This window comes from Symphodus melops (assembly GCF_947650265.1).
Source record: "Symphodus melops genome assembly, chromosome: 14".
Taxonomy (NCBI): Eukaryota; Metazoa; Chordata; class Actinopteri; order Labriformes; family Labridae; genus Symphodus; species Symphodus melops.
The window spans coordinates 4,764,489-4,791,667 of NC_136704.1; the positions used below are offsets into that span (position 1 = coordinate 4,764,489).

A 27,179-nucleotide genomic window follows, 5' to 3' on the forward strand; every position below is an offset into this window, starting at 1 on the left:
CAATAACATTAATAACAAGAATATGGGCAAAACAATGTGCATTTTAAAGATAATATCAGCATTAGAAATATAAATATAAACATTTACTTGTGTTTTTTAAATTATTTTCCAGCTGACAAAGTAACTCAGCCACATGAAATACGGTTCCATTTTTTTTTTTTTTTTTACATGTTTAACAGATCCCTTCTTGTAAACTGTAGACACTCTGGTGCCTGACAATCCCTGTTGTTGCCACAGTTTAATGACATTGAAGCCCCAGTGTCTGAAACCAGAAATCATATCACGTTCAAAGAAAATGACACATCTGGCTCATTTTGAGCTTTAGTCAAACAGTAACTGAACCCCTTGACTGTGCCTGTTGGGTATATTGAGCTTCAGCCGCGTGATGCAACGTTTGGAGGAGCAGGCTGTTTGCTTTGCAAGGCAGGTGTTGCAAATGAAGTGGCCACTGAGTGGATATTACACTGAGGGAAGATACAACTGCAGACCAAAATGAAAGAGAATCAGACTGTTTGGCTTGCAAGACATGTCCTGTGTATTGTCATGGAGTGACTCTTCAAACCCTATTTCCCCTCTGAATTTTTCTCATAAGACCATTTCATGAATTGGAGGGGTTTGGTTTTAGTTTCATCTCATGTCTCATGCTGACAAACGTGCAAACAAGCTTTTAATTAAGAGGCCCAAGAGCAGTAATCATCTTATATTAAGAATAAACAATTATTTATCAATGCATACTAGAGATAGTCAGAGCCTTTTACTCAACCACTATAAAGAAAATACATGTTTCCTTCAATGGATGAACGTTTATAGTATAAAGAAGCTGAAAATAAATGAGAGAAACAAAGATCTATGTTTTCAAATTCACACTTGATCATTAAAAACACAGGTGTAATTTATTGAGTATTTGTTCCGGACAAATTCATTTGATTGGACAAATGAAAGACAGGAAACTTCAATTGGCTTCAAAATGTCAATCCAAAGCCCTGAAATTAATCAATTTGTGTTTTTCCTTAATGAACGCCATCAGTCCATTGTAGAAAGACTGCATGCCATGAGATGACTTAATACAGGGTTAAATAATCAGACGCTGAAAAAAGCATGACGAAAATTAACTCAACTATATTATACTGTCACCTCTATCTCATTCCCACAGAGACGTAAAGATCTCTAAATATCTGAACTTTGAGTCACATCTAAATCAAATGCTTCACATATCACTCAGCATGCTTTGTTTTTGTACCATTTTGATTTCTTCATCTTGACTGTACTTGATTTCTGCTATGTGTAAAATCTTGCACATCTTTCCTTCAAGTTCTTGAATCATTTTTTGGATTGTATTCAACAAATGAAGCGGACCAATGACGCCTTGTGTAATTATCAGTCAACAGAACGTTTTCATTGTTAACAATACGATACAAAGTGAAACACATCGATATGATCACTTGATAGAAAGCCTCATAAATAACAATCTTAGGGCATTAGTGGAACCATATCCACTTCAGTCTTTGGACTACTTAGGGGGATGATATTCTATAAATATATGCTTTGGCACAAACACGACACTGCACAGCCTATGGAGGCAGCCATAATACTAATAGCTTTGAATTAAGAAAATTAATACCATTTGGTCAGAGTTGATCAGCATGATAGAAAATTATAAAAGCATAAAGAGTTCAGCTTGTAAGTACAAGTCTGGGAGCCTCTGGCTGTAAACACTGGGCATAAATATTGTGTGGATCTTGTAGAGCTGTAAAACCGAGACTGTATTGGTCCATATTTTACGACGCCGGCGCACGCTGTGTACTACATTAAGAAATTAATTCCCTGCAGAAAGAGAGATACTGACCCTCCTGAGTCAAGCCTGACTCAATTAGCTGCAGAAGATGAATGACGTCTGTTATGACAAAACATACAACCTACATATCATTTGTGCAGCGACTGCAAATGTTATATCACTCTTTATGGCTAATTCAGACAGAGTGGAGTACTCCAAATAAATCATGTAGAGTCACAGCCGTGTGCATGAATGATTAAATTTAATTTCTTAAGTCTCATGTTTGGACATAGTGGTATTTGGCTTTCATATGAAATGAATTGACAATAACCAGACTGCTGACTTCTATCACTCTCCTAGGTGATGTGCGTCACTTACTTCTCTTCATTAATACCTTCCCTTTGTAGCTTTTCTGCTGACCTTGTGCTCATACCTTAGACTCTCATGCTCCTTATCCTGTGTCTTAACAGCAAATCTCTGCTGTAATCTAATACATACAGATGGGAAATAGCAATGAAAAAGTTGCCTTTTAGCGTGTTAAATACACAACTCTTCAGATGCCACTGAAATAACCAAATGTTCCTCCTTGTGCTAATATGTCGTGTTAACCTTCAGGCTCATGCTAAATCAGATGTCATTGGGTTTAACAAATGATCAGCCAATAGAAAAAAGCAACGGTATCACCCATTTTATTATATTACTGCTGCGTCATGAGACCTTGTGGTGACTTCACCAAGCTTGTGTTTTGCTACGTTATACGAACCCGATGCATGGTGATGGATGAATAATGATGCAGGGTTCCATTCTGCAATTTTATTTTGAAAAAACTTGCTGGATGGGCCATTTGAGTGCAAAATTATGTTTAAGTAATGCATTTAGATTCCCCCATTCAACATAAACTAGAAAACATCTGGGACATGTATTGGGGGAATTTGAACACAGCTCCATTGTACAAGAGCTCCGTCAGAGCCACTCTCTATTCTCAGATATCAAATGTGGTGCAATGCGATAACATTCTTGTACTTCCAATGCGCTTATTTGATGATATACAGAATGATTAATATTGTAAAAATGCTTCAGTGTAATTAAACACACACAGACTAAAACCTGTTTCAAGGACACGTAACCTTTTTGCATTCAACATGAGTGACGGCAGAAAGTAACCCAGGTCAGTGCTGCTCCCCGTGTATGCATCTACTCATAGTGATTTACTTTCATTGGTATTGCTCATTGCCAGAGTAACAGAATGGAGCTTGGGGTGATGGATGTGTGTCTCAGTATTGCTTTCAACACTAGAAATCTCGAGTTCACATACTGCCTAATGCTGGAAGCCGGGTGTGACATTTAGCGGCACTGCCTGTCCCTGCAGGGATCGTGTGGGATTTTGAATCTTGCTTCTATAAGATGATTGTTCACTGTCTTTTATTACTGTACCTACAAGAGATGGCAGTCAGATCGCCCACAGTGAGGCGAGGCCAGTCATGGTATCTGCTTCAAATATTAGCTATGTATTGCTTTGTAGTTGGGCAAGAGAAACATCAACTTAATGCTTTAAAAAAGACCTACAATTAAATAAATTACACGTTTTGGAATATTTAAAATGCTTTACTGCCAGACAGTTTTCCTTTTCGCTCCTGTGCTGATCATAAAATGGTTCAGAAAGAGCTGTAAGCGGCTCCGACTTAAACTAAACTCTCCTTTATAAAATATTTCAAAGATGGCTCTTGCTTGAGTTTTTCATGGTTGTTTGAAGAAAATAACTGCCCTTCATCAAATCTCACCTTATTTTGTGGAATTAAATTTGCCCCAGACTTCAACACTTACAACAGTACACCATTATGGCGACTCCAAATTTAATCTTTACTTATAATAAGAGGATTTTTTTGAAAGCACACAAGGTCAGACAGAGACCTACCAAGTAGTACAGAGACAGCCAAAACAACCACATTCCCTCTCAGAATAATGTAACAATCCTCTTGTCCCAACAAAACACACATACTGAATCTTTGCCTTGGAAGAAAAAAAGACAAACATGTTTCAGCTGCATGCTCTAACTTGAGTTATCTGAGACCTTCAGACGGCAGCAGTTTCAGGCATAGAGAAATACAGTTTATAAGATCTGCTTAATCAAAATGTTCTTTTCAAGGTCTCATAGCGTGCTTTTGTCAGCTTTCTTACAAAACCAGTCAAAAACTCTTCACGGGATCTTTAAAGATATATGATACAACTATGGACTCCGTGCTTAGTATTCCTACAGCTGTCTGCAGGACTGATCTTCATTCTGATACGCTGTCCAAATTCGATTTGTCTTCCTTTTCTTCAATGTATTTTATATCAAAGTCTTCTGTGCTTTGGAAAGTCCTTCAGTTGTACTCTTGCAATGATTAGAGCCATTATGCCTCCACTAACAGCGTTCCTGAGTTTACAGGGCTTTCTCTCTTTCCCCATGTGGTGGCAGGGCTAACTGTTGGACAGAGAAAAGTAAAACATCTATTTTTTGTGGTATAAATTTTATCTGCTTTATTAATTTTAAACATGTTGCATATCTTACCTTTAATTTAAAAAAAGGTCTATAATTGGTTGATTTTTATGTAGCTGCTGGGGCGATGGCAGGCCAGGACGTTTTACCTAACAGTGGTTAAGGTAATTGCTGTTTTTTTTTCCCATCACCACCTGTCATTGCATTGGTAACCAGTGCCTGGGCCCAGAGCGTTAGTGTGTGAGCTGAGCCCAGAGCCCATTTGACTCTCAGAAAAGAAAGGGATTATGGCTGATAATTGACAGAGGGCACCAGGATTTGGTGGGATTTACTGCCATCTGAGCACATCCTTGCTCTGACAGCTAACACTGCCAGACCAGCTCCCCAACCCATTGGCTGATTGACAACATCATGTCCTCCAGAATGCCGAGGCCTAGAATGAGCAGTCGTGGCTCAGTGTGAGACAACATGCTCTTTAATTCTTCGACTGTCTTTGTACGTTGAATCCTCAAATAAATGGAAGGATTAAGCGATTAAATACACAAGTGAGAATGAAGTCTGTAATTATTAAAACGGAGAAAAGAGCGGGAGGCTGGGAGACATTGACTGGAGAGTTGTAGGTCAAACTGAAAACAACAGGGCACTTTGAGAAGCTGCTGGGATGAGCAAGTGGTTGTCTAAGTGAAGAAATTAGTGGCCTTTTGTGCCTGGCAATTATGCACTTCAGCACACCCCCACGCACATAAAAGTTTCCCCTGCTTCATCACCCAGAGCTACGCAAACACACATGCAGACGAACACGAAGTCACAGGTGCAGACTGAATTGGTGGCACAAGCTGTCATCCAACCACTCTAAGATCCTGAAGTGGCCAAGAGAGCAATCGACAGACAGGAAGGGTGGGGGGGAGGCTGACAAGCCAGATTGACCTTGTCCGTGCTAACAGGTCATGTAGAATAAATGACAGAAGGCTGAACATCAGTCTTTAAGGCTACGGCAGATGTAGGAGTGATGATTTCCCCCCTCTCCTCTACATCTACACAGAGTGCAGCAAAAGCCTGGCGTTCTCTGTTCAGTGGCCTACAATCCGTTAGATTCTCATTCAGCAAAGTCAGAGTTTTCTTGGCTGTGCTCTCACCTGCAGGATTGTACATCAGATGCGGCTCATTCATCTTCCTAAGGCATGGACCCAGAGGGAATGAGGTGGATGGACCGCAGGAATACCTTAAAAGGGAGAAATGGATTAGGAGGGTAGATGGAAGAAATGGCAACACGGAGCCAAGAGATTGAAAAAGATGAGAGAGATTTTTACTTTTCCAAGGATCAGATTGACTTTGGTCCTGTTTCCACTCAGCCGTCAGGCGAATTTGATCTTGACTTTTACTGTCTCAAAAAGGAAATGTGAAAAGAGTCGTTTCTATCGTCTGGTTTGGATCATAGACCCACCTGAATCTCTTTCCTTTGGGACAGATTGTGTGCGCATTATATAAAATGAAGGGCCCAGTCTTATCTAGGGGGGGGGGGAAAGGTCAGGTTCCTAATACAACTGGGCCAAGAAAGTTTTACTTTTCATGTTTTTTTCTTTGCCTGCTTAATATTTCAAAACCATTATTTAAAAGGACTCAGTTTTGGTGAATTTAAGAGGAAAGTCCATGAAATCAAAGACACCAGGCTTCAGTGTAGATACTGTACATACAGAATAGGATAATGGTTCCATTTAGAGATAATACACCCTTACACATGTTCCCATTACTTGTATAACTGACAGAGAGTGGAGGTGGTCTTTAATAAAAAAGGCCTCGTTAACTGAAGAGCAATAAACCCAGTGAATTTGTCACAGGGACACAATAAAGTCAGGTGAGAGAGAAGATAGAGATCTATTATCCATCAGACTGCGGGAGAGCCGATTGTGGTAATGACGTAAAAATAAAAGAGTAATTACAAATGAAGGAAACGGCCCGGAAATGAATCAATCAAACTGTCCTTGTTTTAAGATGCAGTGGCGTTTGTCGATGTGAAGGCTGTTAGCGAGAGCGGGCCTCCTGCAGGACGCATCCATCAGCTCAGACAGCAGCAAACCAGGGATAATGGTAAACAATGCGTCGCAGAAGAACAGCACAGTGCAATGTGTCAGGTGTACTGAGCAGCAGTATGACACAAACGTACCAATACAATGTGAGAAGTCAACATGTTAGATGAACTTGATGCAGGGATTTTGAGGACTCATGTATTGAAATCAAAGATTGAGCTACAGCCTCGTCTTCACTGACTGCCACAGTCCCAATTCAGTTACACTCGAGGGGAAAAAAGCACATACAGTATTTTGGATGTATACTTTACGTTAAAGACCAGTATATAGGTCACAAGCCTACCAGGGTTCAAGCGACCACCGTTTCACCAACAACCTCCAAATACAACGCCCACCCAAAGCCAGTGCTGATGCTACCGTGAAGGAATGTTTTTGCCATACTTGCATCCATAAGCGTGTCAATCGTCATCATAGCTTAGATCATATTGCTTCATTTGAAATGTCTTTTTTTGGTAATTATGCCACGAGACCCTCCTCCTTCCCGTCCAATGTCCTGTTGTGAGGTTCACGTGTGAATAAGCGAGTGGTAGCCGGCCAGAAGTTTTTTCCAGAAAATAGAAGTGAATTTGTATAAACGTCTATGGCGTTCAAACCAAATAGACGATGTCATTGGACAGAAAAAAAAGAAAAGTCCCAGACGAGGCAATCAGGTGTTTCACCGTTTGTGATGGTTAAAGTGAAATTGAAGTGATGACAGTTTAACAGTTTGATTTGAGGAGCTGGAGGAACATCTTCAGGGTTGTCTCTACGTCTGGTTGCTACTCAAACTGGTGGTGATTCATTCTGCTTTAAACAACCAAATCAACGTACATTATCCTTTATGTTTAAAACAAAGACACCAAACATGCTTAACTCCAGGTATGTTGTATAGGGGTGCAGCAAAGGAGGTTCCTGCTTTATATCCCCGTGTGGCAGGAATCTCTCTGTGTGGAGTTTGCATGTTTTCCTTGTACGTGCGTGGGTGCTCCGGCTTCCTCCCACAGTCCAAAAACAAGCTCATTAGGTTAACTGGTGACTATAAATTGCCTGTCGTTGTGAATGTGAGTGTGGCTGGTTGTCTGTCAGCTCTGTGATTGACTGGTGAGCAGTCCATGGTGTACCCCACCTCTCGCACAATGACAGCTGGGATTGGCTCCGGCCCCCCTGTGACCCCCAGCAGGAATAAGTGGTATAGATAATGGATGAATGGATTTACTCTAGGTTTAGAGGAAATATCTCAACATTAAGGGCCAGATTTACTAAACGTTTGCGTGTATTAAAACGTGTGCAAACTTGATACCACAAGCAAAAAATGTGCTATCTGATTTACTAACAGCGTGCAGTTGTACCCCCAACTTCAGTACCTGTTGCCATGAGATTTATGTCCGATCAGACACAGCGCTGACCAGCTTCTGGTGCGCAACGATGGCACGAGTGGCACACACACACTGCGCACCAGTGCCACAGAGGACCGTGTTTAATACTGAGGTTTTCTTATAAACCACTTTTTCCTTTTGTTATATTCAGATTTATCTGCTATTACTTGAAAATACTGGACGTTCATTTGCCTCTCACTAACACCTATTTTGCGCTTGCAGTCGTCCAGCTTTCCGTCCAAACTCTCTGTGACGTAAACCAGTAGAACATCCAAAAGCCTGACAGAAATACTACCGCCTCCACAAGGTTTGCACCTGACGTCATTCACACAAATGTTCTTAGTAAATCACCCGCAAAACGCCCACAAGCCAAACCAGCAAACTTTTGCAATGAGCACGCAATTTAGTACTCTTTAATTGAGATCTTAGTAAATCTGGCCCTAAGAAGTTTAAAGGTTTCTAACGGTGCTGAGAAGGTGACCTTGACTTGAGAGTTTCTATAAGTTAATGGTATTTTTTTTTTACATATTGCAAAAATACTCTAAAAACAAACTCGTATAACGACTAAAACAATTAAACTGTGACAAAAAATAAATGAACAAAAGCAGCGATTTACTCACTCGGTGGTCCTAAGCAGCTTACTTTTCTCCCGCCTCGGGCTGCCTTCAAACATTTCCTCTCATATTTTCACCAACGTATTTAAAATGCGACACAGAATGGTCAGATCTGTATCACAAAATTGAATTTGCGAATGACTCTTTGAGATGGAATAAGTTTTGAAAGCAGTGAACCAGCAGACAGAACAAAGTGGGCATTTCCTCAGGCAGCAGAAAAACACTGACGCTTTGAAACCACTGTTCTCTCTTTCTGTGTTTGTGAGTTGAAACTGTCTTTTTCTGCTGAGATTATGCTTACCATCGCTGCTTTCTCATTTACCTCACTGCACTGACATACTGTATTTCTCACACTGTGCTCACTTTGCATTCTCCTTTCTATATGCCATGCCATTAAGCCTACGTTAGATAGCGCCATAAAATGCTCCCCTGCTTTAATCTCTGGGAGCAAAAAAGATGGAATATAAAAAGGCTTCATGAAGGTACTTACAGCAGCAATCTGTGACTGGCTGTGCCTGATGGTGCCTTTATTAAAGTCTATTCACTTCTGCAGTATGGCTTCATCAGCAAGAGTGGGTTGTGTGTGCAGAGGTCAACATGAAAGTAGAAGGAAAATGTGTACATCGTGCTTTTGGAAAAGAAACCAATTGTTAGATAAAAAAAAGCAAACAGCATTGATGTCCCTTTAGCCTTAGCCACAAAATGGCTCATCCCTTGGGTCTGCATCTCCCTGAGAGGGGTTCACTGTCTTTGCAAATGCATCTGAACTGGTTCTCCAACACTTGTCTGACCCAATTTAAATGACGTGTGGAGCCGAGCGAGCGGGGGGCATTTAAATGCAGGAGATGACAACATGTTCGCCCCCGCATGTATAGACTGTGCAGCCTCCTCTCGCTCACTTTCACACCACCGCTCTTCTCCCTCCCTTCCTCTCTTCCTACTCGCACTCGTCTTCACTCTCTCTCTTTTTTTTTTTTTGTTCACTCTTCTTCCCGCTCTCTTTTTCCTCTGGTTGCTGCATTAGCATAATGCAGCCTTTGCCTGCCAGTGAAGGGGAGCGTATCCGGCCCACACTTCCCTCAGTTGTAGCATCGTGCCAGCCGCGGTTGTATATACTGTCGAGGCTCACGGAGACGGCGGCGACATTCTCAGCTCACATATGGAACAGCGTTGACAGGATTATAATTAATGGAAAACAGGGGGACCCACACTGCACTCGCAACAAGTTAACTTCGTAAAGCTGCATTCGGAAACAAATCCCACACAGTCCAGTAGTGTTTGGTTCAAGTGCCCGTAACACAAAGAGCCTAATTTGCATCAACTCCAGGAGTGTGTTAGCTAACATGTCATAATACCAAGACAGACAGCGGAGCATGGAAGCTCTAAGCACTGACAATCTCTCAGCTTGAAATTAAAAGAGTTTATCTCAGTCAAGTGCAGTTCAGAGATAGTGAGCATGACAGATTTCCAATTTAGGCTTATCTACTTCAAATATTAAAACACAAATGAAAAATAATCCCAATTGATTTTACACATCGCATACATAACTTCTGTTTGATTTAAATAAAGTTTCTAAAGTGCTCATTTGTTGATACTATTCACTCTTTTTCATACTAAAAGTACAACAAACAGCTTCTATACATTGACTGATGTACCAAGAGGATGCAAGGTTCAGTCAGGAAATCAGGAACAAAAGGATGGTAAATGTAAAAAAGGTGAAACAATGAACAGTTAAACACAAACTTACAGGCATGATGTAAGAATAACTCTGTGTTCACAGGTAAATGACCAGATGTGATTTGTTCATATTCATCTTTTTTCATCTAAAAAGGCAGCAATTTAATTCTTCCGCTACAAATCCAATTACTGTTTTTGCCCATATGAAAATGTCCCCTCAGTGAGTTGCTGCTGTTCGCATAATCCTGTTGATCTAATGAAAAAAGCTAGTGATAAACTTCAACCTTTTTCTTCTGTAGAAAGCAAAGGCTCTCTAGATGATCTCAAACCAGCCAATAGGTGGTCTAATAATAGTGACATCATGGCTGTACACTGTCTGCAGGATGTGAATGTACCATACGTGCAATAATTGTGTGCAATTCAATCTCACTTGAAAAAACTTTTGAGCAGATACCTTAAAAATGTTTTCACAACCTTTAAATATGATATGAGTAGTTTCCTACGATACCGCGGTCAAACATTAGCATCACAATAAGCACCAGTACCAATGTAGGCACCACACATTCTCATTCACACGCCCTCTCTAACACTTCCTTTGATTATGGGCGTTTACTCTTTTAGTAACCAGTCTGCCACAACCTCTCTCAACCAATCATCTTGCTGCTGTCATATTTAACAATTGTTTCTCTCTTTTCACATACTGTGTTCTTATCACCAGTGTCTGGACTCCATCAGCAGGGGCTGAGTCTAATCAGCAAAGACACATTTGTCTTTCCCTGTTCAATAAATATTTGTATAATCTTATACTTAAGTCTCTCCTGATTGAAATAAATGTATATCTATATGAACTAATCACTGGCAGCTACTTCCTTCACAAACAAATTCCTATATTTATGTAATTTAACATTGTCTACAAAAAGTACCGAATGACAACTTCAATATGCAACGACAAACTGAGAAAATGCCTGTCAAGCACCTTTAACAGAGGAAGCATGAAAAGTTATCTTTGAGGTACAGTTACAGTTGTTGTTCCAAACAAGGTTTTTTTTATGCCTCACTCTCTGAAGATGAACAACTTTATTTAAAAAAAACCTTCTTTAAAGGGTTATACTTTGAGTCCTGCAACTATTTCATGAACTAGCTTTGGCTTGTTTTCTGCTACAGATCTTCTCAAATAGGGGCTGCAGATGTAAGGTGACATTTTCAGTGCCCAGCTTTTATCAGTATTTTGTAGTGATTGAGACAACTGCAGAAAAACCTGCGCAGGATGTAGGATAGTGTCAAAAGGAAGGAGAGTTGCTCTCTTCATTACTCCATGTTGTACAGGCGAAGAAAAGGGCGAGATAAACCCGTCATGTTTCCCTCTCTTTGTTTTAGTAGTTGAGACATCTCGAGTAGATTCATCGCCTGACTTATGTTTACCTGGAAGTCCGCTCAAAACATTCACTGTTATTCTTTTTTTTAAAGGGATATATCATGAAAAAATCCAGGATCCATGACGGCTCCTGTGTCTGCAGTTTGACATGCAGTGCACTTTTTAAGATGAAAAGCAGGTATTGAAAAAGAGTCCTATACACCCGGTTTTACCGACAGTATACAAAAGAGGAGTTTGTCTACTTTCTCTTTTATATGACAAGATAACAAGCAGTTCAAGAATGTCATACATGTATGTGACCCTGATAATCAAGTACACTTAGTTATGTAACCTGACTTTCCAGCATGAAATTACTGAGCATTAAGTCAGGGTTTAATAACATCTCTTAACATCAGGACAAGGTAAACACTTGCTAGATTATAAGTTAAGTCTTAGGTCAGGTTAAACAGTCAGCCTGTCCCTGAACCACTTCAGTCCACACTTTGTGTGGTATACTGTAAGTCCCCAACAATTTCACACATCACAACGTAGGAACAACTTCGCCACTGTTTTAGAGTAAATGGCTATCAACTTTTGCAATTCTAAAATTCACTAAGCAAATGTTTTCATCCGAAGTGATGAACATCAGAGAGTAAGTACAACAAAAGCAAGGCGTTAGAGACGAGGTAACAGTGTCAGTAAGTGCAAACGGACAGCTTTAAGTCCGATCTGACACACCGGTGCTGACAGGAAATGACCAGAGGTAGAGCTTTTTTTTCTGTAATGAAAGTTAGAGGTCATATATTATCATCCTTTTCAACCAGTTTAAATTAGTCTCAGAGCTAAAACGATGTGTCAATTTCCTTGTTGTAAATCCACTCTGATCCTGCATTTGATTATGCCTATAAACCCCTCTATTTTAGCCCTGCTCAGAACAGGCTGTTTCTGTAGCTTTAAATGTAAATGAGCTGTGCCTGACCACGCCCCCTCTCTGGAAGGGCTCTGGTTTTCTTGCTCCATGTCCTATCGTTTACGGTGAGAAGGCAGACTCAGAGGGCAGAACAAACATGTAGCTGTGGGAGTGTCACCCACCGTGGAGGAGGGGTTACTGCCCTTTGTGATGTCATAAAGGGAAAATCTCCAAACAGCCTTTTTATGCATACATTTTCTAAAAGTTGAGCAGGCAGAAGACAGAGAGGATGGACTTTTCTCTGAATTGGCGGGTTTGTAGACAGACTCGGACACTATTTGTGTTAGAAAACCGTCACCTTTCATATATCATCATAAACAACATCAACAGCAGCTCCGGAGAACTGGGTCTTTAGCTTTTTCCTGAAGGCGCAAAGGGAGTGGCATTTTTTATCCCACACATTCTTATCAAAACTTGGCTCAAACATTACATTAAAAATACAAATGTGTTTAAATCTTCTGTACTGATTTCTATGTGCACGCACATCTAAGTGTCCATTGTGAGTCAGGGAATATTAAAGGAGCACATCTATAGATAAGCTGAGTACTCTTTCTTGACCACACCGAAGTAATGAGGCGCACTACCAATTATGATGAAAAGGTCGTTCAGGGACCTGTCAATGTGGTCAATATTGTGCTGCTGAATGTCAGTGAAACTCAAATGCTAGATGCTTTTTTGAGGACGCAAGAGAGGAAGAGCAGATTCCTGACAATCAATGAAACACTGAGTGAGAGGCGAAGATCTTCATGTCACTCACGTGCTCAGCACAGAAAACCTATAAACTCGTAAACTAATGTTCAATGTATATAATACATACATTATATATGTATCTAAAGTGAAATATTATTTTTATATGACCTTTAACAGTAAATACTGAGCTTTTTTTTTTTTCATTGCTACATACCTTGCTGAACATACAATATTAGTAGATAGTATAAAAAAGGGCAACAATGACATCACCCCAAAAGTGAAAGCAAAACATTTGGATCAGACCCTGGTAACTGGTCCTAGTCTGGATCATAAGTCTCAGTCATTGTAGCAAGTATGACACAGGTAAAACAGTACAATCTAAATTAAGTGCTACCCTCATGTCTTGATAAATGAAGTCAATGCAGACATGCCACATCCTGCAGTTCGTGTCCACTTGTGGCTGTTTTCAGTAACAAAATGCAGTCTGATTAGCTCAAGTCTAGATTGACGCACACACTGCTTTCTTCCCAATTAGGAACGGAGCTGAGTGACAGACAGGCACGGTGGAACAGTTCGGCCAAGAGGCTTAAAACCCGACTCAGCTCGGGTTCTCAGCCTGTCTTTACGTTCACTGAAAGTGAGGCTGAGACAGGATTTCCAGCATGGCGGCGGCTGCTGCTGATGAGCCTACAGAATGCGCTGCTGGAATGGATGAGTGATGTCACTCAGACATCATCTATTAATATTTAAAGTGCATGATCAAAACAGGTGACCAAAATCAGTTCACAGACATGGTTTCTATCATTATCATAGTTTTTTCATTCATTCATTGTCTTTGTTAGTTATTGCTGACTGGCTGTTGAAAACAAATGATGTTGTGCTTCTCAAAAACAACCAGCAGCTATCATACCATAACCTCATGAAAGTCATAGACTATGAGAACTAATGATATTGAATTTTGTTCCTGTTTATGGATGATAAACAGATTTTGAGTGCATCTTGTCTTTTGAAGGTAACATGTTTGAGACTCACAAACAAGCTGAAGAAAGTTCCGGCCCATCCCTTCTGAACACAGAGCTGAGAAGTGTCATTTCACTCTTTTAAGAAAGGTAATACAAACCAAAATATTATAGGCTGCTGATCTACACGTTAAAAGGCAGAGAAGTGAAAATGTGCACACAGTGCTTGGCCGCAGTAACAGCACTCAGAGGAAAACACTTCCACGTTTAAAGGAGCAGATGGGTTTCTTTGCATCTCTCCGGCTGTTTAATCAATAGAGCATATATTCCAGAGAGAAGGGCATTTTCTGCCTGGCTAAGGTGGAGACGGCCAGAGAATTAACATGTTTAAAAGTCCTGAGAGGGACCTTAGCCGTGAGGTCAGTGTGGCTAACGAGATTATCATGCTTGGCTTGAGTAGCAGCTGAGCGGTAATATTGTTTTGACATCCCTGCATAAAAGATCGGACCATAATTTCACACAAGTCAAGGTGACTGTCCCCGGCACGCTCGTGCAGAAGCTTTACCGGACACTGTTTGAATACATGAGCCGTTGGCTTACACATGAAGGAAGAGGTGATGTTTTTTCTTTTACTTTAGGCTAATTATTTGTTAGTCTTACAGGTTTAGTTTCACAGTCACATATTTTATTTTACATTTCATTTCTGTGAGAGACACTAAGCATTGAAAATGTATAAACAGTGTTATCAGCAGTCAGTTTAATATTCAAATAAATAATACATTTTCAGGTGTTTTTTTTCTACTCTATTTTTGGAACTCAGAGTTTCACAAAATATTTTTGTATTTAGTGAATTAGATAATAAAATCATCTTACACAAAATGTATTTTGCACAGAATATTTGCTTTCAAAAGCCAACAGTTATGAGACATCAAGATAAAGCTGTACGTGGTACAGAGAGCAGGAGGAGACACTTTTTTACTCTTAGGGTATATTTTAGTTTGAGGTTTGTTTTCATATCAAATGTGTTTTTTCCTCTAAATGAATTTAGTTTTTTCAACAAACAAACTATAATCTGCTCCAATTTTCCACACGCGTACACAAACAAAATGAGTGTGCCTTGCACTCATAGCATTAACAGCATGTATTAACACTATTTAAACGAAACCAGGTTTCAGATCTGATATGAGCAAGGGACTTCATCAGTGCATTTACAAGAGGGGTGGACTTTCTCCCTCTCTCTCTCTCTTCAACAACAACTTTCCACAACAGGACTTTTGTTTTGTTGCACTGAGCCATGAGGTCCTCGCACGCGCCTGCATTCTCTCTCGCTTTGGCTCTCTTGTGCACGCAGCAAGTTTTACGAATAAATACATAAATAGATTTTTTTTTAAAAAGTCTTAACTAAACTTGGGTGGTCAGAAATACTTTGACGGTGTGCCCAGGTATCGTCTATGTGGGAAACACTGGACTGAGACAAACACTAGAACATTTTTAATTCTAGTGTTGTCAACTCAGGTTTAATGATGAGGCACAATTCAACAACAAGGCAATTCAAAGTGCTCTTCACAAGACAGAGAGAAAAAGAAACATTAAAATAGAAAGTTTTGGGGTCGCCGGTGGCGCAGCGGCAATGCGCGCGACCCCATGTATTGAGGCTCAGTCCTCACGCGCGGGCGGCCCGGGTTCGCGTCCGGCCTGTGGCCCATTTCCCGCATGTCTCTCCCCGCTCTCTCTCCCTGATTTCCGACTCTGTCCACTGTCCTCCCTTTATAATAAAGGCATAAAAAGCCAAAAAACAAAATCTAAAAAAAAAAAAAAATAGAAAGTTTTAGAAATCACAAAAGCAAACTATTTACCATCACAGAGAAGATTAAATATAGAACAATTTTTAAAGATGATCCAAAAGAAATACAGAAATATGCCTCAAATGTATAATGTTTCACCTTTCAGTGTTATGTTACTCAAAATCCAAGACTACAGAGATTGATTCAGGCTCAAACTTTGTTCCTTCTGAAACCCCACCCAGGGGTGCTGTGGTGGTGAGAGCCACCCTCAGCAGTTCATGTGTTCAGTGTATTTTATTTCAGGAGAACAAGTCAATACATATTTTTGAGACATGAACAACAAACAGTGTGGTTGTTGCATGTCTTCAATCATAAGGTAGTTTCTATAAAAGGGATAAAAGTAAACAGATGAGTGCCTGAAGCAGTGAACCGTCACAAGCTTTCTGCATCAACTGTATTTGGTTGAAGTTGAAGCCGTGTGACTTTCCTAAAGTCGAGCTACATCTTGGCAGGACTGGAAGGTCAGCTGTTTGGGTGTCATTGAGTTATTTTAGGCTATCATGTTGATTTGGCTTTTGAGTGATTTTCAGTGATGCATTATAAATCAAAGGTTGTCCAGGATAGTGAAAGGCATGATGAATAGCATCCTGGGTGATTGCTCACCATGCAAAGAGAAATGCTAAATAACTTGTGAAGTGATCTTTGAATCCTGGTTTGAAGATACAGCACAGATCTTTGTATTTCAAAATAATAGGGCTGTCAGCATCATGATTAAGTCATGTCTGAAATTAATGCATACAATACAAATTCCAAAGTCCAAAGTCATATCCACTTTATGACATCAAACATTTCACTATTTCACTGTTCCTTTGCTCGTCCACTTCCTTTGTATTTAGTTTGTATGTATTTAGTCTGTATTTAGACAGAAGGTCTTTACTTTGTTTCAAAATAAAAGCAGTGTTAATTTCTAACTGTAACTAAAGTACTCTCAGATTAGTATTTTAAATATAAAGTCAAATAATTCTTTGTCTTTAAATGCAAATTAATACATTTTTGGTCATAGCCAAAAAGAGATGCACAGGCAGACATAGATACCGTCTTAATGCACATTGCTACCACAAGTTAGATAAGAACCTAAAACAAATCTGTTCCACTGCATCCTAACCTGACCGTAATATATGGAGTCATATACTGCAAGATTGCCCGCTGGCTATCCACACTGCATCCGTTAAATATTTAATTCTCAGTTCTGGTTGTGACACTTGTCTGACACTCCAACAATAATAATAATTTTATTTACAAAGCACTTTTAATCAAAGTGCTGTACAGGTACTAATATCAACAGGAAACAATAGTATCAAGCTGAATTTGTCAATGACACTCGATCGCGTTGCGTTCTGTTAGAAGAAGCTTTAAGAGGGTTTTTAAATCTGGAAAATACTATTTCTTCAATATAATGTTCTTTCTTTGTACATAAATGTTTTCTTCTGAAAGTTAACATAACTTACGCAAACAGAACTGCATTTTGAGATTTAAAAAAGGTACTTATTTTACAGTAAACAGAGTCTACTTCGACTTCGCCTTTACATTATGTTCACGCCATAGACAAAGACTACAATAAACATTTCCTGAGGTGTTTTTTTTCTGTTTTAACCTTGTTTGACAAAATTTAAAAAACCTTAAGATATCAGAGTATCATTTCCAGAAGTTTCTACTTGCAAACATCAGAGCAAGTTGTGACCTCGATATTTTTAATCATGGCCTGTGTTGCAGGCAAAAATCTATTCATTTTCTGTGAACTGTTCATCTGTTCTGTGCATTGATAAAAAGCTAAATCATTAGGCTTGTGTAACATGTTCTGTGATCACAGAGGCTTGTAATGAATTCAGGAAGAGGAGTAGGACTCAAAAGCAATGTCAAGCTTTTGCCTTAAAGGCGCACCAGCTGGGAACCAGTGAGCTAGGCTAATTGAAGTAAGGCTTTGTTCTGCACCGTGCCCACTGAAAAACAAATTTCTTCAGTTGAAAGTAGTTACTAAAGTTGAGTGAACAGCAGAGAGATTGGCCAAACTTGCCCGAGTCATAAGCTGTTTTGTTAGTGCGGCCCTGAGAAGACCGGGAAGCAGAGACATCATCATCAACAGCTTTCACTTTAGGACTGAACATGCTGTGAGAGAAACTGAAACTATATCTTTAGCAACATCAAACCAAAATAAACTACAAACCAAAAGAATAATTGTCATTCATGCACTTGAAAAACCTTTCCTTAAAGCATAAGGGCTAAATAAGGTCATGAGATTTCGCAAAATGACATCTGATTCACCTCCAAGACTTGGGAAACATTTGCTGTTTACCATGTGTTTACTGTGAAGAATTGTTCTTCCTCAATAATCCACAGTCTAGAATCACCAATTAGCCAAGCTAAGCTTGGCAGTGCACTGTGCTTGTGTACAGAGTGTACAGTGCCATGGAGGCGAAACTTTGACAGAAAAAAAGACAACATGTTATTTACTCTGTCGACAGACCAAGAATTCTCCCCGTGCACAGAAAACACAGAGAGCAGGAGGCTTCGTCTGGCTGACAGCTGGGCTCTAAAACCCTGTTTCTCTTTCCCTTCCAAAACTTTCCAGAAGCGAGTGGATCTGCCATTTGGCATGACAGCACAAGGACAGGATATAGTGAAATGTAGCTGTGCGGATTTGGAAAAAATTACCTTCTGTAGGGACTAAGGAGCAGGACTAAAATCTAAAGCCCAAAGCTGCTGCAGTGTTCATCATAATGTACAATACGAAAGCTCCCTCTGAACAAAGCTGAAACCTGAAGTATGACTTCAGAATACAGGACAAGGGATACAGAATATATGAACTTATTTTCACTGAGTACCTTTCCCATACCAGTGCGCTAACAAATACAGGTAAAAATAATGTTTGATAAAAATTCTTTACTGATTTGATGTGGGACGTTGCTTGGTACACCGCAGTTTAGCATTAAGCTAGCTCCACTCAGAGCGCACTTTTGTTTGATATGTTTACCTTAAATCTGTTCTTCTTTGTCTCTTCTTAAACACTTGTTGCCAATATGCAGTTCCTGTGAGGATACGTTTCTGCAGATATTGCCGAACCAACAACCTGATTGTTCATTTGAGACAGCATCTTAGTGATTTGGTCTGGTCTCAGAACAGTAACCAATCAGTTTAGCTTTTATTTTGCAGAATTAAAAACATAACTGTATATATACAGTAGCTGACGAAGAACTGCTTCTTTCCACCTAGAAAAATCTCCAAACTCAGAAATATGGTTTCATGGAGTGATTTGGAGCTTATCGTCCACACTTTTGAGTCTTCGCATTTAGACTATTGTAACAGTTTGTTATCCTGTCTAAACAAGAAAGAGCTCTCTAGACTGCCATTAGTACAAAACTCTGCAGCGAGAATTCTGACCTGTACTAATAGGAGGACCCACATATCCCCTATTCTAACAGAACTTCATTGGCCGCCAGTGTCCGAGAGGATCAAGTTTAAAATTCTGGTTCTGGCTTTCAGAGCCTTGCATGGTGAGGCTTATATCAGTGATCTGATCCAGCCTTACACTCCTGTGTGGGCTCTGAGGTCTATGGATCAGAATCTGATGAAGGTCCCTCGAGCTCTTTTTCGCACTCGACGTGACCGTTCCTTTCAGGTTGTTGCTCCGAGGCTCTGAAATGAACTTTCGCCATCTTTGTGCTCAATTAAATCTGTTCAGCTTCAAGAGCGAACTGAAGAACTTTTATTTAGCTTCTTTTAGGGCTGCTATGATTTTTGTATGCTTGTTGTATTGTCTTGGCCTTTTATATTGTGTGTGATGTTTTTCAACTATGTTTATGAAGCACATTGTGGCCTTTGTCTGTGAAATGACATTTAGAATAACTTTACAAGTGTAACATATTTTTTTTACACCTGTTCCAACCAGAGCAACAACACGACTAATAACCACAGACTGTATATATCAAAGTTTGAGTCATTAGTTTCAAAAGGGATGTTACGGAGGTCTATCCATGGCGGTTTTCCATTTTGAAAAAGTTGACTCTTTCAAACTTTTGGTCAACACTAACATCAGGTAATCAGCTGGACCTGAGGAAGAGCCAAGACAAACCACGAGTAACCAGCATGCAGTCAAGTTTTCCCTCAGCTAACTATGCATCACCTGTATGCTTTGTAAAATCAGAAGGGGTTGGTTATTAAAAACAAATGCCCCTGCAGTGTGTGTCAATAAAGACATGAACTCCTGAGACCCAAATCTTATTTTGTACCAGGCTGGAAACATTTTCATTGCAGGCAGCCTCAAGTGGACACAAACGGAACTGCATTTTTTTTTTTTTACTTCCACATTATCTTTTTTTTTTTTTAATACAGAGGTTGAAAATTGCCAATAACACACTTAACTTTATACAGAATTAAATAAAAAGGGATATGTGGATAGCAATACAAGGTTAGAGCGTGTTTTTTTTTTTTTTGAACAGAGACAGTTTTAGGCCTGATGGATAAAATATTCCGTTAATTGGTGCCCCTAAAACGTTCAGAAAATTGACTTCTGCAAGTAAAAGTGAGGATAAAGTTTTACCGCTTGATGGGATGATTTATTGAAGTCTGAAGTGCTCAGAGACATTCCCTTTCACTTGATGTCTCATAAATAAATAAAAAAAACATTTGAGGATAACGTCATAATTGTTCAGGGTTGAGATCTTCCGAAAGAGCCGTGTGACTCATCGGGTTGCCATCCTAGCAAAGACTTCCTGGAGAAGCAGCATTTTATGTAGAGTGGTAGGGAAAGTATAATCCCAAACTATATCAGGGAATAACAATATGGACACAATAGAGTTGGTAAAAAGTCAGTGAGTCAATGCTGACCAGATGACTCACTCTTATAATACCAATAAACTTTTTTCTAATTGAGTTCTTCTGTGCAGACGATGATATGATTAACATGTGCCAGGAGCTTTATAGCTCCTGGTGTAAAATACGGACAATAAAAACCTTTATATTCAATAATGACAGTTTTCATCCTCATTGAAAGCAAAATGATGAGGTTAACCTTGAAAACATTGCAGATCTCTATCGGACAATATATTGTTTTGTTTTTCTCCCTCATTTTGTCTTGAAGGAATAAAGAAGACGAGGGTTTCTGCTCGAGTTAATTGTTTGTTTCCTGCTTTGTGCACATGCTGCCACATAAACATTCCTTTCTTTACATGCTCCATCACACTTTCTTTTCAGTGCCATGAACAAAGAAAGATGACTCAGTCCTGGTGATGGAAAACCAAATGGAGTTGGAGCTTTGATGATATGTAACAAGCTTTGAGCACAAGAAGAAAAAAAAAACATTGGTACAAGGTTTAGGCAAAGGTTAGAATCTGGAGTTGAACAAACTTCAAAGTCGTCAGTGAATAGATTGTACTGTCACATAGTGAAGAAACGTCCCTTGGAAAAGCGACTGTACCTTTGAACTCAATGCTTCATAAAAAAGGTTCTATGAAATAGTAAAATACCAGGGTCAGACTTCTCATTGTCTCTGTTTGAAGCTCGGACTGAGACCTATCTCCTGCAAAGTATGACAAATTGCTTCTGCTTCAACAAGATGAGCAAACAGAGCGCACAGTGGCTCCATGATTAAATATGGGTGTCTGGTATCCTCTGTCTGAGCAAATATGGACATGTTCTTATCCATGTCTGTGATGAATATAAGAAATATCAAAGATCTGGAACAGTATTAAGTCAAAAATGAAAAAAAAACCAGCCGCCTGTTCAAAGTACACATCTAGTCCTTCAGAAGTTCATTTATGAAAAGCTTTGCTGGTTCTAGTGAAATGTCAGCTTGTGCAGGCACAGGTGGGAGGGAAAAAAGTGTGGTTCCTGGCAAATGAGGGCTAACTCATTCAAAGCTGTGCAGGTTTCACATACGTTTTTACCAACCATCATTATGTGTAATGGGCAGAACGCACATTCATCAATGTTCCTATGCTGGTTTTGAATAAACATCAGGAAGAATGAGCCATTTGACCCTGGGAGATGAATTAATCATTGCGATGTGTGTGATATTTTAAAAGCAGAGTATTTAGAGTAGTGATGACAAATAAAATAGCAGAAGAATTGGGTAATCCATCTGGCCCGTTTACGTGGGTGCTAGATGAAGTGATCTGATTATGACCTGTGTATACATGCATTAAGCTTTTAGTAAGAAAACAAAAATTGGGGCTGGTGCCTTGTTCTCTAGGGCAGACACTACTTTTTACTAATGAGTCGGGATGTATATCTTAGTTGTTAGCTTGATGCTAACATATCCTGGAGAATGACTTTAATTGGCTAACTATCGGGGTCATTTTAACTCAGGGAACGATCTATTTCAATAACCAAACAACACCATATGCACTCGTACTTACAGGTATATGTTTTCTAAACACTATGGAGATAAACTTGAAAAACTGCTGATTCATGCTTGTCTGGCCCGCTGCTCTGATCCATCTTTATAATAAGCCAAAGCCCTGATCCAGTGACACTGCATGACTCTCTCTTTATGCTTCAGTTTATGGGATGTGCCTTTTGGGTGATGGTGTGTAATGAGTTCCACACACCTACAGATGCCAGACTAACTGGTCACCACAGGGCCGTCACACACATTGCAACCTCAACTGAACAGGACATCACACACTCACTGAACACCCACCCCACCCCAGTTCCCTCAGTACAGGGGGATGAATTCACTGAGGGGCAGAAAGGCTCACCTTGGGAAAAGCCTGATCCCTGCTGTTATAGCTGCCCTGAACTAAAGGCCTCACTGAACAGGCCAGAATGAGAACTTTTTCATATTCTGTATTTGTGTTCTTTGGTGGGGATTGTCTGTTGGACAGAAATGGGGATGTGAAAAGGGATTTCCCCGTGGGGACAGTAAAGTCTGACGTCTTTAAGGTCACTTAAAGTTGCAGGTCTTACAGCCAATCCCCACATATTCTGTGTCGCATTGTCTATTTTAAGATGATTATTTTTTTTTTTTGGTGCCTGGTGTTTTTTTGGTGCCTGGTGATAAGATAAGTTGATAAAGTTGACTCAATTGTGAATCCATATATGGCATTTTATTTTGAAATTGACCGGATGCTCGCTGTGTTTCCTTGTCTCACTTGCTGTCCGGGTTGTCATGTTGTTTCAAACTAGACACGTGCCTGCGGCATGGTTCATCAAAAATGGACTCAGAGCACATTTGAAACACATTTGAGTTTAGTAGCGCTGGTGGCACGATCCAGAGACGGACCGCGGCGCTCGCTGTGGATACACAAGGGGAAGCTGAGGCTCAGTTGGTAGAGTTGTCTCTCAACTGATATGCTACCATGGCATCGCTGGCGGTGTATGAATGGGATTAGTTACTTCTGATGGTCCCACTAAAGATCAACCTCGGCCATCAGTGTGTGAATGGGTTTGAATAAGTAGGTGTGACCTGCGATGTAAAAGCGCGAAACATTTACAATGATTGACGAGGACTGTTAATTGACAAGAGTGGCAGCAAACTACGGCGCACACATAGTTTATTTAAATTGGGGGTTATGGTGCTCATCATGATCATTAAACTGAATTTAAATTCTAAATGTTTTGAAATGGCCCGTTAAAGGACTGATCATGTTACAGACGTGTTTTTAATCAAATAAAGGAAATACGTTCTTCGCAGTCTTTAAAAGTTTCAAAAGTCTTTGCAGCACTAAAATATATTTAAAATTACATTTGACATATAACAGACTCTGCATTTGTTTTCAAGCAGCCACTTATTTACCAAGACAGACATGCCAGGCAAATACTGCAGAATCATATGTACACAGCAACAAAGCAAGAGAAAAGAAATGAAGCAAAACTTTAAAAAGGAAAATTACACAAAGGATGTGAAATTAGTCACTTTGAAAATGTGTTTTTCCTGATCCCAAAGGCACAGAGTAGAGAAAACAAATGAAGCAAAAGGCACAGATCAGAAGTTACTCCACTGAGTGCACCGTTTCTTTGATTCAAGGCAATAACAAAAGTTGGAGCTCAACAGGGCATGACACTGTGGCTTTGTTTTAGCTTCCTGCTACCTTTGCCAGTAAATGACTGAATAAAAGGAGCAGCAACTTGTTTTTTTCCATATGAAGACTTAGAAGGGACTAAGAAAAAAAACCCACTGCAACAAAACAATATTCAGTCCAGGATGAGACCTCTTCTCACCTAATGAAAGCTAAGATCTGCTCTACCCTGAACGAGATGAGCGGTATTATAGGCAATTTCAAGCCATAACCCTTCAATGAAGAACAATGAAGCAGTTCCTCGAGTGTGAAAAGGAGCCAGCTCAAAAAAACTCAGCAGTCATATGTGTGAAAATGCCCCAAGCAGAAATAAACATGTTCACACCCTGATAGAAGATATTATTTTAGTCTGAACAGCTCCCTGAATAGCTGGCCTATTCCATCAAAAATAGACCTGAAGCATATTTCAAACAGAGCAGAGCGTAGAGGCGCTGGTGGCACGCTCCGAAGACGGGCCGCGGCGCCCACTATGGAAACACAATGATTGACTAGAGTGGCAGCGAACTACGCTTGTAGTGTGTATACTACTTATACTTAAGGATAAGTAAAAGTACTTAAAGAGAGGGGCATGACATGTGAGGAGCAGAGCCATGGGTCGAATCTGAAGCTGGGCCGCCCGCATGGAGGACTAACCACGAGACTTCAGGCACCCCCAAAAGAAAACTTTTGAAAGATTGTTCCTTTAAAGACTCTGTACTTTGAAACTTTTCTATAGATGTACTGTTAAACTGCAGACTGAAATATAGCTCTCCAACATCTCTGATACTTTGCTTTAATTGCTTCCATTTATTTTACTAAATAATCAGACCAAAAACTGATTTGCTTATTAACTAACTCATAACTCTTTTCCCTTTGAACAAGTGTTCGGGAAATACGTGGAAAAGTCAAACTCTGTAAAGTGCAGCATAACCGTAAAAGGAGAAGGCTGCAAAAAGCAATCAATACACAGACATAAATGTGTGAAGGCTATGTGGGCAGAAGTGAGACCGCAATAGACTGGTAACTGTATATTTGTGTTATGCACACACGGCATGTTATGCAACCGAACATTGGTTACAAAGCACAGTAAAGCTGAGTGGATACAGGTAGAGCAAAAGTTACATAACCAGCAGGACAAAAACAGGAACACTCACATTTTCAAATCATCCTTGAAGTCTGCTTTTCAACTTGGAACACATTCAGTCAGTTTGACAGAAAGTGTTATATAAAAATGTCATCATGCCATTCAAATGTCAGTTTATTTATCTGTTAGACAAAATGTACATAAGTGACTGTCTGCTGATGGCTTCATTTAAATAATCCCTGCAGCAGACTGAGGAGAAAATCAGGAAGATCCTCTTTGTGCAGAGAGCAGAGGGACTTAATATATCTCAATTATCTCGACTGTTTCCATGCAGTGTGTAAATGTGTGTGTGTGTGTGTGTGTGTGGACACAAATTATTTTCTGCAGCAAACTCCTAATGGACACCCTGCTCTTGGTTTTGTGGATGACTCGCAGGGCTCATAGTCAACATTACATATCAGACACAGTTTTCCTGTTCCCTCCTGCTGAAGTGTCTTATAGCAACCTTCTGCTTTCCGCAAAGCTGCAAAGCCTGACCTTCCTTCTGAGCGCCGAGTGAGGGAGGGATGGAAGAGAAAATCTCCTCCAGCGATAGATAGTTGAAGTACCATTATCAGTAGTGAACTCTGACACTATAGCTTCAATCTGTGGGTTATCTATAGTGCATTAGCAGAATGTCCACGCCAATTCAAAGTTTGGATACAATTATTAATTTTGGCCTCAGGATCAAAATTGTCCATTATTCACAGCAACTGTCTCCTCTCTTGAATCCTGTGATTCTTCTGCCTCTTTGTCCATAATGAGTTTGAGAGGATTTGCATCAGAGTTAAGTCTGACTTTTCACCCCTGGACCGAAGTGAACAATTATAGAGTGTGCTGTTAAGGTAGAGGTAGGGAGAGAGAGAGAGAGAGAGAGAGAGAGAGGTAGAGAGAGCGGGAGAAGAAGCTAATGTGCCACGTCAACAGTGTTTTGATGTCTGTTGAAGCTGCTGCCTGTCAATATGCCAGCTACTATAATCCTTTAAAAAGATTAGGATTAATGGCCCATGGGCCTCGCTGAACGCTCCACTTGGAGAGATGGATACTTATGAATGAGTATACATTAAAATAATCAGCTCGTGTGTGTTCTTTGCTCATATTTCAGAGCAGGGGTCGCTGTTCGACTCCAACAAAGGCTCGATGCGGCCGGCGCTTACACCACCAACGGGGATGTGTTTTGATCATTTTTTCTTAGATTAAATGTTATCTCTTGTTATTAATTTGAGAATTATCTGATTCATAAAATGTTCTGCAGTTTTCTGATTTCTTATCGTTGAAGATTTATTGAATGTTTTTGCCTGTGGAGCAGTTCATATAAGATAAATATAAATAATATGCTTAAAAAAGACTCTGTATGTGAAACTTCAGTAAAACAACACAATAATAGTTGAATAATTAGGAAGATAATTTATTATTTAAACTCATTTATTCTGGGGCATCAGATTTTCAGGAGTGAATATGTTGCATTTACATATTTATCGTAAACATCATACTTAAAATGTCTCATTAAGGCATGATCAACATTTCACAACATCTGGACTATTTAGAAAAGCATCCAATCATAAAAACAGATATATTTACAGCAGATGTATTTTTTGTCTTACGTTTAATCATGATCATTTCATGGTGACCCTTTTAGAGGTTCCTTATTCCTATTGGCTGAAAACCAATGGACTGAACTTGCTGACTAAGTACAAGTTAAAGTATTTAACTTTTCAAACATCCACTTTTTCCTTCTTGACCTCATATGAGTGCACCATGACTTAATGCTATGAATCTAGTTTTGCTGGATATATTACTGCATGAATCAGTCATTCGACAGGGCGGAGAGTCCAGTATAATATCGTCTCACATCAAACGTAATTCAAATACAATACCACCAGCAGTGCTTGGATTAATAATTTCCCTTTCAGCTTCATATGAAAGCAGGCTGCTTCACAGACTTGCCACAGCTGGCGACTGCAAATGGAGTCAGAAGTTCACAGCTTCAAAAATGTTTGAAATTCAATGCCCTCTGTTCAAATCAGATGACATCAGCGTTTCAGATATTACCCCACAGCCGGGCCAGTAAGCTTTATACAAAAGGAAATGTGAAGTGAGACATCTCATGCTGGTGGTTCCAGCATCTCATCAAGGGTTTAACCCTCCTGTTGTCCTCATTTTCTGTATACACCCCGTGTCCTCCGGGTCAAAATGACCCGTCTTCACTAAACCCCTAATATAAGCAGTTTAATTGAATTTAAACACTAAATTTCATCT

General features: G+C 39.8%; 1 long non-coding RNA gene across 4 annotated transcripts in view; it reads right to left on the minus strand.

Annotated features, from left to right (window-relative positions):
- Positions 1–27,179, minus strand: part of LOC306834816 — a 135,470-nt gene that overhangs the window by 89,595 nt on the left and 18,696 nt on the right. For 3 of the 4 annotated variants that reach the window (XR_013780537.1, XR_013780538.1, XR_013780539.1), the window contains exon 2: positions 5,390–5,475. This is a non-coding gene — a long non-coding RNA (uncharacterized lncRNA). Of the gene's footprint in view, positions 1–3,659; positions 4,239–5,389; positions 5,476–27,179 lie in introns of those variants that run through there. The other variant, XR_013780540.1, reaches the window with a different exon arrangement.